The sequence below is a fragment of the Pristis pectinata genome, chromosome 2 (genome assembly GCF_009764475.1).
Source record: "Pristis pectinata isolate sPriPec2 chromosome 2, sPriPec2.1.pri, whole genome shotgun sequence".
NCBI lineage: Eukaryota > Metazoa > Chordata > Chondrichthyes > Rhinopristiformes > Pristidae > Pristis > Pristis pectinata.
Genome location: NC_067406.1, coordinates 38,935,986 through 38,950,774, shown reverse-complemented (window position 1 = coordinate 38,950,774; position 14,789 = coordinate 38,935,986).

Below are 14,789 nucleotides of genomic sequence, written 5' to 3'. Positions count from 1 at the left end.
AACAGTAAGAAAAATGGCAATATTTTTCATCATGCTTCTTAGCAGAACTGAAGCCTGAAGGATGAATTCAAAAAGCAGGGGGTATAAGTTCAAGACAATTATACTAAGAATTAAGGAGGAAGGTAGGAGTTTGTTGGGAAACTCCAGAAGATTGGGATTCTGCCCTGGATTCCTTGAGGAGTCCAATGGATGGTAGATTAACTGTCTATTGTACATTACCGCAAAAGTAAATTGGTGGTAGGGGATTCAGGGTGGAGTTGGTGATTTTAAGGGGAATAGGTTATGTGGAAATAAGTGGGGAATGGGATTGCTCTGAGAGCTGGCATAGGCTTGATGGGCTGAATGACCTCCTATGTCATAAGGTAATAATAGAACATAATATTAGAGCCAAGCAAAAATGACAGTGGTGAGTTTGGAACTTGTGTATTCACACTTGCTTAAGTGGAAGCATGAATTTCCTGGTGAGTGGAAATGCCAACAACTCCATGCAGAACTCTAGCGTTTTTCAGGAAAATGTGGGGCAAAACCAACTTCTACACATTCACTCATTCTAAAATGTTCATTCATATTTTTATCACTTGCAAAATTCTTTAATATCATACTCATCTTCAAACTTCCCTATTTTTGCAATCTTCATTTTATTTCTCACTAAAAATATGATTTTCCAAATGTGGTTTATTATTCATTTCACCCTTCTATCAATAGTGGTAGAGCCTGACTCTCATAGTTTTGAAACTCCTTCCTTAGACACCTTCATCCTTCCATAGTTCCATCAGAAGTGACTTCTTCTACCATATTCCAGCCACTATTTTTAATCATTTTTCAGCTGCGTATGCTTAACTGTGATGTGGGTTATAGCAGAATATTTGCAACTGGTCAGGTTGGCAAAGAGTGGCAAACTGAATTCAATCCAGAGAAGTATAGGTTCATGCATTTGGGAAGGGTATGCTAAGCATGGGAATATATGGTAAAAGGTAGGATACTGAGAAGTACAGAGGAACAGAAGAACCTTGCAGTGAAATTGGTAGAGTAGGTAGATATGGCAATAAAGAAGGCAAATAGGATATTTCTGTTTGTTAGCTGCAGCAAAGAATGTAAGATTTATGACTGTATAACGAATTATGACTGGCCCATCACATCTCCAGTTACTGCAGTCGGTTCTGATCAGCAAATTACAGGAAGGGTGTGATAACACTAGGCAGGGAAGAATGGAGATTTACAGGATATTGTTAGGATTGAAGAAGTTTATATGTTCATATTTAAACTTCTCCAGCCCTAACAATAGGATTATAAACCTACATACCCTAGACAGATATTCCATTCCAAATTCTGTCATATATATAGAACTATATGTCAGGAATTCAAATGACATGGTCTTATAATGGAGCTGTCTGAGTGTAATCAGGGCCTCAGTTCTGGGAATGTTGGCCAAGGAGGTGATGATGACATTGGTTTCCTTATCCTTCCAGTGGATTTGGAGGATTTTGCAGAGACAGCATAGGTGGTATCTCTAGGATCTGCTGTAAGTGGTCCATGTTTCAGAAGGTTACTGGAGGGCAAGGATCACTGCAGCCCAGATTTGAGATCTTGATCTTCAAATGCCTTTAGATGATCAAAGGCAGTGCTAGTGCACTGAAGATGTTGGTAAATTTCATCATTGATGACTGTCTTCAGTAAGAGGTGGCTCCTAAGATATGAGAAGTGGTCCATATTTTCCAATGACTCATTTTCAGAGAGTAGAGTTGTACAACAGGGGCAAGTTGGTAGAGGACCTTTGGTTTGCAGATGTTGATTATAAGTTCCATCCTCTCATCTGTTTACTGAGGTACTCCTAGGTTGTGGTATGTTACAGCACACATATCATGCTACAGAAGGCACCAAGCTTACAGATGCATACAACTTACATTTATATAACAAAGGAGTAGATTGTGCACTGAGCAGGAGTTAATTATAACATAGAATTAACTGTTACAGCTGTGGAAACACTGTTACAGCTGTGGAAAAGATGGATGTTGTAGAAGGATCATCTCTAGAGTCCGTATGGGTGGAGTTAAGGAACAAGAAAGGAGCAGTTACTCTACTAGGAGTATTCTATAGGCTCCCCGGTAGCAGTAGAGATATAGAGGAGCAGATTGGCAGGCAGTGTTTGGAGAGAAGCAGAAATAACAGGGTTGTTATAATGGGAGACTTCAACTTCCCAAATATAGACTGGAACCTGCTTAGTGCCAAAGGTTTAGATGGGACAGAATTTGTTAAATGTCTCCAGGAGGGATTCCTGATGCAGTATGTTGACAGGCCGACTAGAGGGAATGCCATGTTAGATCTAGTTTTAGGAAATGAACCGGGACAGGTGAAGGATCTATTGGTGGGTGAGCATTTGGGGGACAGTGACCATTGCTCCATAACCTTTAAAATTGTCATGGACAGGGACAGGTGCAGAGAGGACAAGAGGTTTTTCAATTGGGGAAGGGCTAACTACGAGGCTATAAGGAGAGAACTTGGGAGTGTAAATTGGGATGTACTTTTTGAAGGAAAATGTACCATGGGGATGTGGTCGATATTCAGGGATCTTATGCAGGATGTTAGGGATAAATATGTCCCGGTGAAGCAGAGAAGGAATGGCAGGGTGAAGGAACCGTGGGTGACGAGAGAGGTGGAACGACTTGTTAGGGAGAAGAAGGTAACATACGTGAGGTATAAGCAGCAAGGTTCAGACAGGGCCCGTGAGGAATATAGGGTAGCGAGGAAGGAACTTAAGAAAGGGCTGAGGAGAGCTAGAAGGGGACATGAAAAGGCTTTGGCTAGTAGGGTTAAGGAAAATCCCAAGGCCTTTTTCAAGTACGTGAAGGGTAGGAGGATGGCTAGGGTGAAGGTAGGTCCGATTAAGGACAAAGGTGGGAGAATGTGCCTGGAGGCGGCGGAAGTGGGAGAAGTTCTCAATGAATACTTCTCTTCGGTATTCACCAGGGAGAGGGGTCTTGATGATGCGGAAGGGAGTGCTGGTAGGGGTAATGTTCTCGAGGTTGTTGATATCAAGAGAGAGGATGTGTTGAAGTTGTTAAATAATATTAAGACAGATAAATCTCCGGGGCCTGACGGGATTTTCCCCAGGCTGCTTCGAGAGGCTAGGGAGGAGATTGCTGAACCGCTGGTAAGGATCTTTGAGTCCTCGTTGTCTACGGGGGTGGTGCCGGAGGATTGGAGGATTGCGAATGTGGTCCCCTTGTTCAAAAAAGGTAATAGGGATAGGCCAGGGAATTATAGACCGGTGAGTCTCACGTCTGTGGTGGGTAAGCTGTTAGAAAGGATTCTAAGGGATAGGATTTATGAACACCTAGAGAATCATGGACTGATTAGGGACAGCCAGCATGGCTTTGTGAAGGGAAGATCTTGCCTCACAAGCCTGATAGAGTTCTTTGAGGAGGTGACCAGGAAGATTGATGAGGGCAGTGTGGTGGATGTGGTTTACATGGATTTTAGTAAGGCATTTGATAAGGTTCCTCATGGTAGGCTTCATCAGAAGGTCAGAGACCGAGGGATCCAAGGAAGCTTGGCTGTGTGGATTAGGAATTGGCTTGCATGTAGAAAGCAGAGGGTTGTGGTGGAAGGAGTGCCCTCGGATTGGAAGGCAGTGACTAGTGGTGTCCCGCAGGGATCGGTTCTGGGACCTCTACTTTTTGTGATATTTATAGATGACTTAGATGAGGGGGTGGAGGGCTGGGTTAGTAAGTTTGCGGACGACACTAAGATAGGCGGTGTTGTGGATAGTGTGGAGGGCTGTCGGAGCTTACAGAGGGATATTGATAGGATGCAGAGCTGGGCTGACAAGTGGCAGATGGAGTTCAATCCGGAGAAGTGTGAGGTGGTACACTTTGGAAGGACAAACTCCAGGGCAGAGTACAGGGTAAACGGCAAGGTACTTGGCAGTGTGGAGGAGCAGAGGGATCTGGGGGTTCATATTCACAGTTCATTGAAAGTTGCCTCACAGGTGGAAAGAGCAGTTAAGAAGGCCAATGGGATGTTGGCTTTCATAAGTCGCGGGATTGAGTTTAAGAGCCGCGAGGTTATGATGCAGCTTTACAAAACTCTAGTTACGCCACATTTAGAGTACTGTGTTCAGTTCTGGTCGCCTCATTATAGGAAGGATATAGAGGCATTGGAGAAGGTGCAGAGGAGATTTACCAGGATGCTGCCTGGATTGGAGGGTATTGAATATGAGGAGAGGCTTAAGGTGCTAGGGCTTTATTCACTGGAAAGGAGGAGGATGAGAGGAGACATGATAGAGGTATATAAAATACTGAGAGGAATAGATAGAGTAGACAGTCAGCGCCTCCTTCCCAGGGCACCAATGCTCAAGACGAGAGGGCATGGCTTTAAGGTTATGGGTGGGAGGTTCAGGGGAGATGTCAGAGGGAGGTTTTTCACCCAAAGAGTGGTTGGTGCATGGAATGCACTGCCTGGGGTGGTGGTGGAGGCAGATACATTGAACAGGTTCAAGAGCTTGTTGGATAGGCATATGGAGGAACGTGAGATAGAGGGATATGCGGGAGGAAGGGGTTAGGTAGTGTGAGGGTGGTCTGATGGACGGCACGACACGGTGGGCCGAAGGGCCTGTTTTGTGCTGTATGGTTCTATGGTTCTAAGAGCTGGAGTGGGCCATATTTCTGCTGTGCCATAACACTGTGTCTATTTTTTTTCACCAAATGTCCACATTTTCATCCTGTCCCCCATTTCCTGATTCCCTTACTTAAGAGATTGGTATTGGTTTATTATTGTCACTTGTACTGAGGTACAGTGAAAAGCTTGTCTTACAAACCGATCGTACAGGTCAATTCATTACACAGTGCAGTTACATTGAGTTAGTACAAAGTGCATTGATGTAGTACAGGTAAAAACAGTAACAGTACAGAGTAAAGTGTCACAGCTACAGAGAAAGTGTAGTGCAATAAGGTGCAAGGCCACAACAAGATAGATCGTGAGGTCATAGTCCATCTCATTGTATAAGGGAACTGTTCAATAGTCTTATCACAGTGGGGTAGAAGCTGTCCTTAAGCCTGGTGGTACGTGCCCTCCTGTATCTTCTATCCGATGGAAGAGGAGAGAAGAGAGAATGTCCCGGGTGGGTGGGGTCTTTGATTATGCTGGCTCCTACACCGAGACAATGAGAGGTAAAGACAGAGTCCAAGGAGAGGAGGCTGGTGTCCGTGATGCACTGGGTTGTGTCCACAACTCTCTGCAGCTTCTTGTGGTCCTGGGCAGAGCAGTTGTCATACCAAGCCGTGATACATCCAGATAGGATGCTTTCCATGGTGCATCGATAAAAGTTGGTGAGAGTCAAAGGGGACAAACCAAATTTCTTTAGCCTCCTGGGGAAGTAGAGGTGCTGGTGAGCTTTCTTGGCCATGGCATCTACGTGATTTGACCAGGACGGGCTGTTGGTGATGTTCACACCCAGGAACTTGAAGCTGTCAACCCTCTCGACCTCAGCACCATCGATGTAGACAGGTGCAGGTACACCGCCCCCTTTCCTGAAGTCAATAACCAGCTCTTTTGTTTTATTGACATTGAGGGAAAGGTTGTTGTCATGACACCATTCCACTAAGCTCTCCACCTCCTTCCTGTACTCCGACTCATTGCTGTTTGAGATACGGCCTACAACAGTGGTATCTTCTGCAAACTTGTAGATGGAGTTAGAGCAGAATCTGCCCACACAGTCGTGAGTGTATAGGGAGTAGAGTAGAGGGCTGAGGACGCAGTCTTGTGGGGCACCAGTGTTGAGAATAATAGTGCCGGAGGTATTGCTGCCTTTCCTCACTGGTTGCGGTCTGTTTGTTAGAAAGTCAAGGATCCAGTTACAGAGGGAGGTGTTGAGTCCTAGGTCTCAGAGTCTAGCTGGTTGGAAGAAGGAAAGAAGTTGAAGTAAGGTCAAAAAATATAAAAGAATTTTAGTGTGCCAGATAGTTGAAGATTTAGTGTTAAAAATAGGCCAAAGTTGACATGCACAACTCAAATAAAAAGTTTAAATAAAAGGAAAATTCAAATAAAACATTTTAAGAAACAAAAAATGAAAGACTCCAAAATACGAAAATTTCAACTAATGATTTTGGACCACGTACCCCAGGATAACTGCCTATCAGTTCAGCATACCATTTACAAAGGGCTGATTTTTGACAAGTTGCTGGAAATTAATTTACAGTTCAATTGGCGCAAACTACTTTCGTCCTAAGTAGTCCGTTGGTACTGCTTAACATGCCTAATGAAATACAGATGTGGACAGCTGAAGCAGAAATGCATAGACAAATTAATGAAGCCACCGCAATGTGATTGATGAACTACGAATAATTTCAATCATGTCTTTATTCAGTTCAGGTGTAATAAACACTGTTTGGTGGACACTGCACATTTTCTGGGCTCCAGATGGTTGCCAAGAAATAGAATTTATGATATTGTAGACAGATTACTACGCATTTGGGAATTAGGCATTAATGAATAATGTGAGGTAGATTAGGCTGTACCTGTTGGCCAGGGCGTACAGAATCCCTGTCTGAGAGCCATGCTGTTTGTGATGGGGGAAGGAGAATGAGCTAAATTTATTGATGTCTGTGGTTTTTTTTGTGGATATTGGATGTGTAGGTCCAATAAATTGTATTTTTAGGTGAACACAGTGAGCTGGAATGGTCTAGGGAGTTGAATTCACAGAGTGTTTTAGTGGAAAATGCTTGGGTACAAATTTTGAGAGGAAATTTTGATTGCGCAAGGTATTGAAATTGAGGTAAATTGTTTTATTCAATGTGATGGGCAGGTCTCTGAAGTGGCAAAAAATTTCCAGTCTTTTCCAGTATTTGCTTTCCCAAAATAAAGAAATCAATGACCTATTGCCATTATATGATATAGTTGGCATAAAAAAATTAGAAAGGAATAAAACACACAATTAACAAATTAAGAATGAGAAAATTAATAGAGAAATACATTGGGCATTAAGTTATTGACAGCCAGAAAAGATAAAAATATGCTATTATGAAGATTGTAAAAAATCACAGAACAAATATTCATCTTTAAAATAATATTGGGAGATAAGTAAAGGTCTGAATTTCCAAATCTGCTCTTAGAAGTTGGAAATCCTAAAGGCAGACTGGATCAACAATCTCCTCATAGTAACAAAAATAGGAATAAAATTTTGTGGACTGAAACAAGTTCTGTCATGTAGGTGTTCTTTCACATCAACCTCACCTGCACACAACCTGGCCATCTGTCATTGTTTTCTATTAACCTGCTTTATGTCAGGGAATGGCATCTTCAGTAGCTTTCTTGACTGAAGGGCTGACTGCAGTGTATGACTAATGAGGTACTTTGGTTTATCTGAAAGTGAAGAACACTTTGGGGGGGAAGTTCTTTGAATTTAGGAGATAACATTCCTGCATTCAGTAAGTTTAACAAGGATTAAAATGTGAGTATCACTAAAAACTCAATTTTTGACTCATTACAATTAAAGTGGATAAGAAATTCAGTCTCTTAATGACCCTTAAACCTTGCTCACTGCTTTATGCAAGGTCTCACTGTAAAGCAGGTAAAAAAGGACTCAGTTAAGGAGATTTTAGGCTTGCATCTACAGAAATGGAGTTTTCAGTCTCTTCTCCTGTACTGACCTTCTGCAGCTAAAATTAGTAAACATTTATCTCAAACTTTAACACATTGGAATTTTTGTTTTGCTCTGTTTTTTTGCGGTCACTTTGTAATGGAAACTGATGGATTACACAGAGAAAATGTAAATATGTTGAACCATTTGTTGAAGGAAGACTTTCTTTTATTCTGCTGTATATGGAGGAGAGGTCAAATGCTCCTCTGGAAATGTTCTTAATGAATGGAAATACTCTCCTGTTTGAAGAAATCTAGCTACCCAGATCTGTTGACTACACACAGTTGAAGTGATTGATTTTGATAATGTCTGAGCAGCTACGGCATCCAGATGAATAGGGATCAGACTCCTTTTGATCTTGAATACTTATCCCAGGGCTTTTACAATAATGGAACAAGTAGAGTTAAACAGACAAGCATGTGAGCAGTGTGTGTTTTCTTGCGAGTGCAGTGAACACGGTTGCACTAGTTCAATCTTCTGATAAGAATCCTTCCTTTGATTTGTGTAGGGCTCTACCACAAGAAAAGCTTGCACAAAGAGTTTGCCTTTCAGCAATATTTGGTTGGGGAACAGTGAGGAAACCGTTCAGTGAGGACATCAGCTGGCCTTTAACGGGAAAGTTGTATAAAGCTCAAAAAGCAGAGCAGTTGATCAAAATGACACAGTGGAAACTTCCATAGGAAAGTGAACACCTCCTTAGGAGGTACAAGACGTTAGGATCTGAAAATTACCAACCAATGAAAGTGAATGGAGGAAAATTACTGAACAGGTCTACAGAGTTAGCCAGGTTACTTTACCTCTGTTTAATCTGTTCATTAGCATTTATTTTTTATCCCTATTTGCTCCTGAACCGAGGAGACAGTTGAGTCAAAGCTATTGGTGGGTCTGCAGTCATGAAGGATTCAGATCAGTTATAGAGTTATAGAATCATAAAATTGTACTGCATGGCAACAAGGCATTCGGCCAAATGACATAGGTAGGAAGGGGGATGAGGTCCTGAAGAGTGATTTCAGGGAGCTAGGCAGAAAATTGAGGAACAGGACCTCAAGAGTAGCAATCTCGGGATTGCTGCCAGTGCCACGTGATAGTGAAGGCAGGAATAGGAGGAGGTCGCAGATAAATGCATGGCTGAGAAGCTGGTGCAGGAGGGTGGGTTTTAGATTTCTGGATCATTGGGATCTCTTCTCGGGAAGGTGGGACCTGTACAGAGAGGACGGGTTACACCCAAACCAGAAGGGGGCCAATATCCTTGCGGCGAGATTTGCTAGGGTGGTTCGGGAGGGTTTAAACTAGTTTGTGAGGGGGAAGGGAACCAGAGGAGTAGGTCAGAGGAAGAAGGGAATGGGGAAAAGTTAGATCAAACAGGTAGAGAGGCTTTGGGGAAGGAGAAGCAGAATACAGGCTATAAAAGTAGTAAGGTAGATGGACTGAAGTGTGTTTACTTAAATGCAAGAAGTGTCAGGAATAAGGGGGATGAACTGAGGGCTTGGATAAGTATGGGGGACTATGATATCGTGGCTATTACTGAGACGTGGCTGATGTCAGGAGGGGAGTGGATATTGAATATTCCTGGTTTTCGGTGTTTTAAGAGGGATAGGGAAGGGGGGGAGAAGAGGAGGAGGGGTGGCGATACTGGTCAGGGACACTGTTATGGCTGTGGAAAAGATGGATGTTGTAGAAGGATCATCTCTAGAGTCCGTATGGGTGGAATTAAGGAACAAGAAAGGAGCAGTTACTCTACTAGGAGTATTCCATAGAGATATAGAGGAGCAGATTGGCAGGCAGTGTTTGGAGAGAAGCAAAAATAACAGGGTTGTTATAATGGGAGACTTCAACTTCCCAAATATAGACTGGAACCTGCTTAGTGCCAAAGGTTCAGATGGGACGGAATTTGTTAAATGTGTCCAGGAGGGATTCCTGACGCAGTATGTTAACAGGCCGACTAGAGGGAATGCCATGTTAGATCTAGTTTTAGGAAATGAACCGGGACAGGTGAAGGATCTATTGGTGGGTGAGCATTTGGGGGACAGTGACCATTGCTCCATAACCTTTAAAATTGTCATGGACAGGGACAGGTGCAGAGAGGAGAAGAGGTTTTTCAATTAGGGAAGGGTGAACTGCGAGGCTATAAGGAGAGAACTTGGGAGTGTAAATTGGGATGTACTTTTTGAAGGAAAATGTACCATGGAGATGTGGTTGATGTTCAGGGATCTTATGCAGGATGTTAGGGATAAATATGTCCCGGTGAGGCAGAGAAGGAATGGCAGGGTGAAGGAACCGTGGGTGACGAGAGAGGTGGAACGACTTGTTAGGGAGAAGAAGGTAACATACGTGAGGTATAAGCAGCAAGGTTCAGACAGGGCCCGTGAGGAATATAGGGTAGCGAGGAAGGAACTTAAGAAAGGGCTGAGGAGAGCTAGAAGGGGACATGAAAAGGCTTTGGCTAGTAGGGTTAAGGAAAATCCCAAGGCCTTTTTCAAGTACATGAAGGGTAGGAGGATGGCTAGGGTGCAGGTAGGTCCGATTAAGGACAAAGGTGGGAGAATTTGCCTGGAGGTGGCGGAAGTGGGAGAAGTTCTGAATGACTACTTCTCTTCGGTATTCACCAGGGAGAGGGGTCTTGATGATGCGGAAGGGAGTGCTGGTAGGGGTAATGTACTCGAGGTTGTAGATATCAAGAGAGACGATGTGTTGAAGTTGTTAAATAATATTAAGACAGATAAATCTCCGGGGCCTGACGGGATTTTCCCCAGGCTGCTTCAAGAGGCTAGGGAGGAGATTGTTGAACCGCTGGTAAGGATCTTTGAGTCCTCGTTGTCCACGGGGATGGTGCCAGGAGGATTGGAGGGATTGCGAATGTTGTCCCCTTGTTCAAAAAAGGTAATAGGGATAGGCCAGGGAATTATAGACCAGTGAGTCTCACGTCTGTGGTGGGTAAGCTGTTAGAAAGGATTCTAAGGGATAGGATTTATGAACACCTAGAGAATCATGGACTGATTAGGGACAGCCAGCATGGCTTTGTGAAGGGAAGATCTTGCCTCACAAGCCTGATAGAGTTCTTTGAGGAGGTGACCAGGAGGGCAGTGCGGTGGATGTGGTTTACATGGATTTTAGTAAGGTGTTTGATAAGGTTCCTCATGGTAAGCTTCTTCAGAAGGTCAGAGGCCAAGGGATCCAGGGAAGCTTGGCTGTGTGGATTAGGAATTGGCTTGCATGTAGAAAGCAGAGGGTTGTGGTGGAAGGAGTGCCCTCGGATTGGAGGGCAGTGACTAGTGGTGTCCCACAGGGATAGGTTCTGGGACCTCTACTTTTTGTGATATTTATAGATGACTTAGATGAGGGGGTGGAGGGCTGGGTTAGTAAGTTTGCAGACGACACTAAGACCGGCGGTGTTGTGGATAGTGTGGAGGGCTGTTGGAGCTTACAGAGGGATGTTGATAGGATGCAGAGCTGGGCTGACAAGTGGCAGATGGAGTTCAATCCGGAGAAGTGTGAGGTGGTACACTTTGGAAGGACAAACTCCAGGGCAGAGTACTGGGTGAATGGCAAGGTACTTGGCAGTGTGGAGGAGCAGAGGGATCTGGGGGTTCATATTCACAGTTCATTGAAAGTTGCCTCACAGGTGGAAAGAGCAGTTAAGAAGGCCAACGGGATGTTGGCTTTCATAAGTCGCGGGATTGAGTTTAAGAGCCGCGAGGTGATGATGCAGCTTTACAAAACTCTAGTTAGGCCACACTTAAGAGTACTGTGTTCAGTTCTGGTCGCCTCATTATAGGAAGGATGTGGAGGCGTTGGAAAGGGTGCAGAGGAGATTTACCAGGATGCTGCCTGGATTAGAGAGTATTGAATATGAGGAGAGGCTTAAGGTGCTAGGGCTTTATTCACTGGAAAGGAGGAGGATGAGAGGAGACATGATAGAGGTATATAAAATACTGAGAGGAATAGATAGAGTAGACAGTCAGCGCCTTCTTCCCAGGGCACCAATGCTCAAGACGAGAGGGCATGGCTTTAAGGTTATGGGTGGGAGGTTCAGGGGAGATGTTAAGGGGGAGGTTTTTCACCCAGAGAGTGGTTGGTGCATGGAATGCACTGCCTGGGGTGGTGGTGGAGGCAGATACATTGAACAGGTTCAAGAGCTTGTTGGATAGGCATATGGAGGAGTGTGGGATGGGGGGATATGCGGGAGGAAGGGGTTAGGTAGTGTGAGGGTGGTTTGATGGACGGCACAACATGGTGGGCCGAAGGGCCTGTTTTGTGCTGTATGGTTCTATGGTTCATCTGCTGACCAGTTGAGTCAGTAGATTTCCTTCCTAGGAGGATATAGAATCAGATGAGGTTTTATAATGATCTGGTAGTTTCATGTTCACCATTACTGTCTAACTTTGTATTTCAGATATATTTCATTAACAAAATTTAAATTCCTCAACTGTAATGATTAGTCATTTTGCCAGAGCAATAATCCAGCCTTTACAAACCAACCTAATCCATAGCCACTAGCAAAAGAAAGTTGTTGAAGTAGGTAGAACAATGATAGTAAGAACAGATTTTTCTTGTGGAGCAGGTGTGTACAGAACCATTGTCTTTTTACACACTCATGGTATAGTGTCCTAGAGCATGGCCATCGCTCATGAGCATCATTCATGGGCATCATTCATGGACAAAGAATCATAAAGCACAGAAATAGCCCTTTGGCTCACCATATCCATACTGTCCATCTGGTACCCACCTATGCTAATCCCATTTACCAACCTTCTTGTGTTGCAATTCAACTGCTTGTCTAGATACTTCTTAAATGTTGTAAGATCACCTGCCTCCACAATTCTACCAGGCAGCACGTTCCAGATTCCATCCTCGGGGTGAAAAGATCCTCCCACAGATTCTCACAAAACCTCTTACCTTTAACCTAAACCTATGCTCACGTCTTAGGCACACCTGCTATGGGGAAGCCCTCTTTATGTGCCTCATAATTATGTGCCTCACAATGCGAAGTGCATTGTGGACCTTTGGGCATATTCACGCAAGCTCTCAGAACTCTTAGTAATGTGAAAAATAGGTACTTGGAAACTGGCAACAAAAGACTGGGCAAATAGAAAAAGTGGCGGAATTTTCAAACATATCCTTAGCTAATTAGTTCATTAAAGTTCTTCCTGCATTGAGATAATGCCCGTTTTCCTGGTTGGGAATTTGGGCAGTAGTGCAACAGCTTCCCCCTCAAACAATTCTTTGTTTATTTCCCTGCAACAGGATCTCCATTCCTAAATACCAAGTAGCTGACCATTCTGTCTTCCCACATAGGCTTCTGGCTCATTGGCAGTTTAACATCTTCCTAAGTGACTGTACTATGATGCTTTCTCCTTATCCTCTTGGGTGGGCATTCAAATTCAGGCAGAAACATTATTGGAAGTTCATCCAAAATTATTTAGTTGACATGATAGGAGTAAAATCATAGTGTAGCTGCCCATTGCTGCTGAAAGTAAAACATCTTCCTCACAACTCTTAGCCTAACCTCTTTTAAAGTCCTAGCCTGCCCAACCTCTCTCTAAATAAAAGGGACTTTATTCATTGGAGCATAGGAGAATCAGGGGTGATATTATAGAGGTGTATAAAATCACAAGGGGCATCGATAAGGTGAAAATGCAGACTTTTTCCCAGGATTGGGGAATCAAGAACTAGAGGACATAGGTTTAAGGTGAGAGGATTTAATAGGAACCTGAAGGGCAACTTTTTCACTCAGAGGGTGGTCCATATAGGGAATGGGCTACCAGAGGAAGTGGTTGAGGCAGGTACATTAACGACATTTAAAAGGCACTTGGACAGGTACATGGATAAGGAAGGTTTAGAGGGATCAGGGCCAAACACGGGCAAATGGGACTAGCTTAGATGGGTATCTTGGTTGGCATGGACCAGATGGGCTGAAGGGCCTGTTTCCAAACTGTATAACTCTATGACTCTATAACTCCACAGATCTAGATTCAATCCCAGAGTTTGTGCGTTCTCCCTGTGACTGGTGGTTTCCCCTTGGAACTCTGGTTTCCTCCCACATCCCAGAGATGTGCTGGTTGATAGGTTAATTAGCCTTTGTAAATTGTCCCAAATGTAGGTGGGTGGAAGGAGAATCAGAGGTGGGAGGATGAATGGGCTTGTGAGTGAGAATCAAATACAAGGAAATAAGTAGGGGAATGGGATTGTTATGAGAGATGGGATAGACTTGATGGGCAGAATGACTGCTTTCTGTGTCATGAGGAAATATAAAAATAAAACTGACAAGCAGCAGCCATTTCCAACCTGGGTCAAACTGATGGTCCAATATGGACGAAATCTGGTTTTCAATAAACATTTTTAATGCTGGGGATTCTGATTAATTTAATCTTACTTTAATTCATGCAGATTAGCTTTATTTATCTCAAAAGCTTGAAATTATACATTAAACCAAAAAACTTCACAATGCTTGCTTGCTTCCACTGAAGATGTCTGGACTTGTTTAATTTCAGCATAACATTCATATGTTGTCCAATTTATTGAAGTGCTTTGGTAACACAGGAGTGAGATAGATCACCTGGTTGAGTGGTGTTGCAACAACAACCTCAAACTCAACGTCAGCAAGACCAAGGAATTGATTGTGGACTTCAGGAAGGGGAAGTTGGGAGAACACACATCTGTCCTCATTGAGGGGTCAAGCGGTGGCACCATCATGGGCACAACCTTCACCACCATCGAGGACATCTTCAAGAGGCAGTGTCTCAAGAAGGCAGCATCTATCACTAAGGACCCTCACCATCCAGGACATGCCTTCTTCTCGTTACTGCCATTGGGGAGGAGGTACAGGAGTCTGAAGACCCACATTCAACAATTCAGGAGCAGTTTCTTCCTCTCCACCATCAGATTTCTGAATGGTCCATGAACCCATGAACACTACTGTGAAAGTCGATCCGTGCTGTAATGAAGTAGAGAACAGCAGAACCAAGGAGCGTACAATTAATGCTTCATTATTTAACGCTAGCAGAAGTGAGGGATACAGAGAAAGAGTAAACAGTGAAACCTGATCTCTGTACTAATCCCCACTCAAAGATTTATATGTTTGTGTCCCTCCTTTTATACTTAATCTAAAGATGCCTATGTGCAGTTGCACATACTTGGGCAGTTGCTTACAACA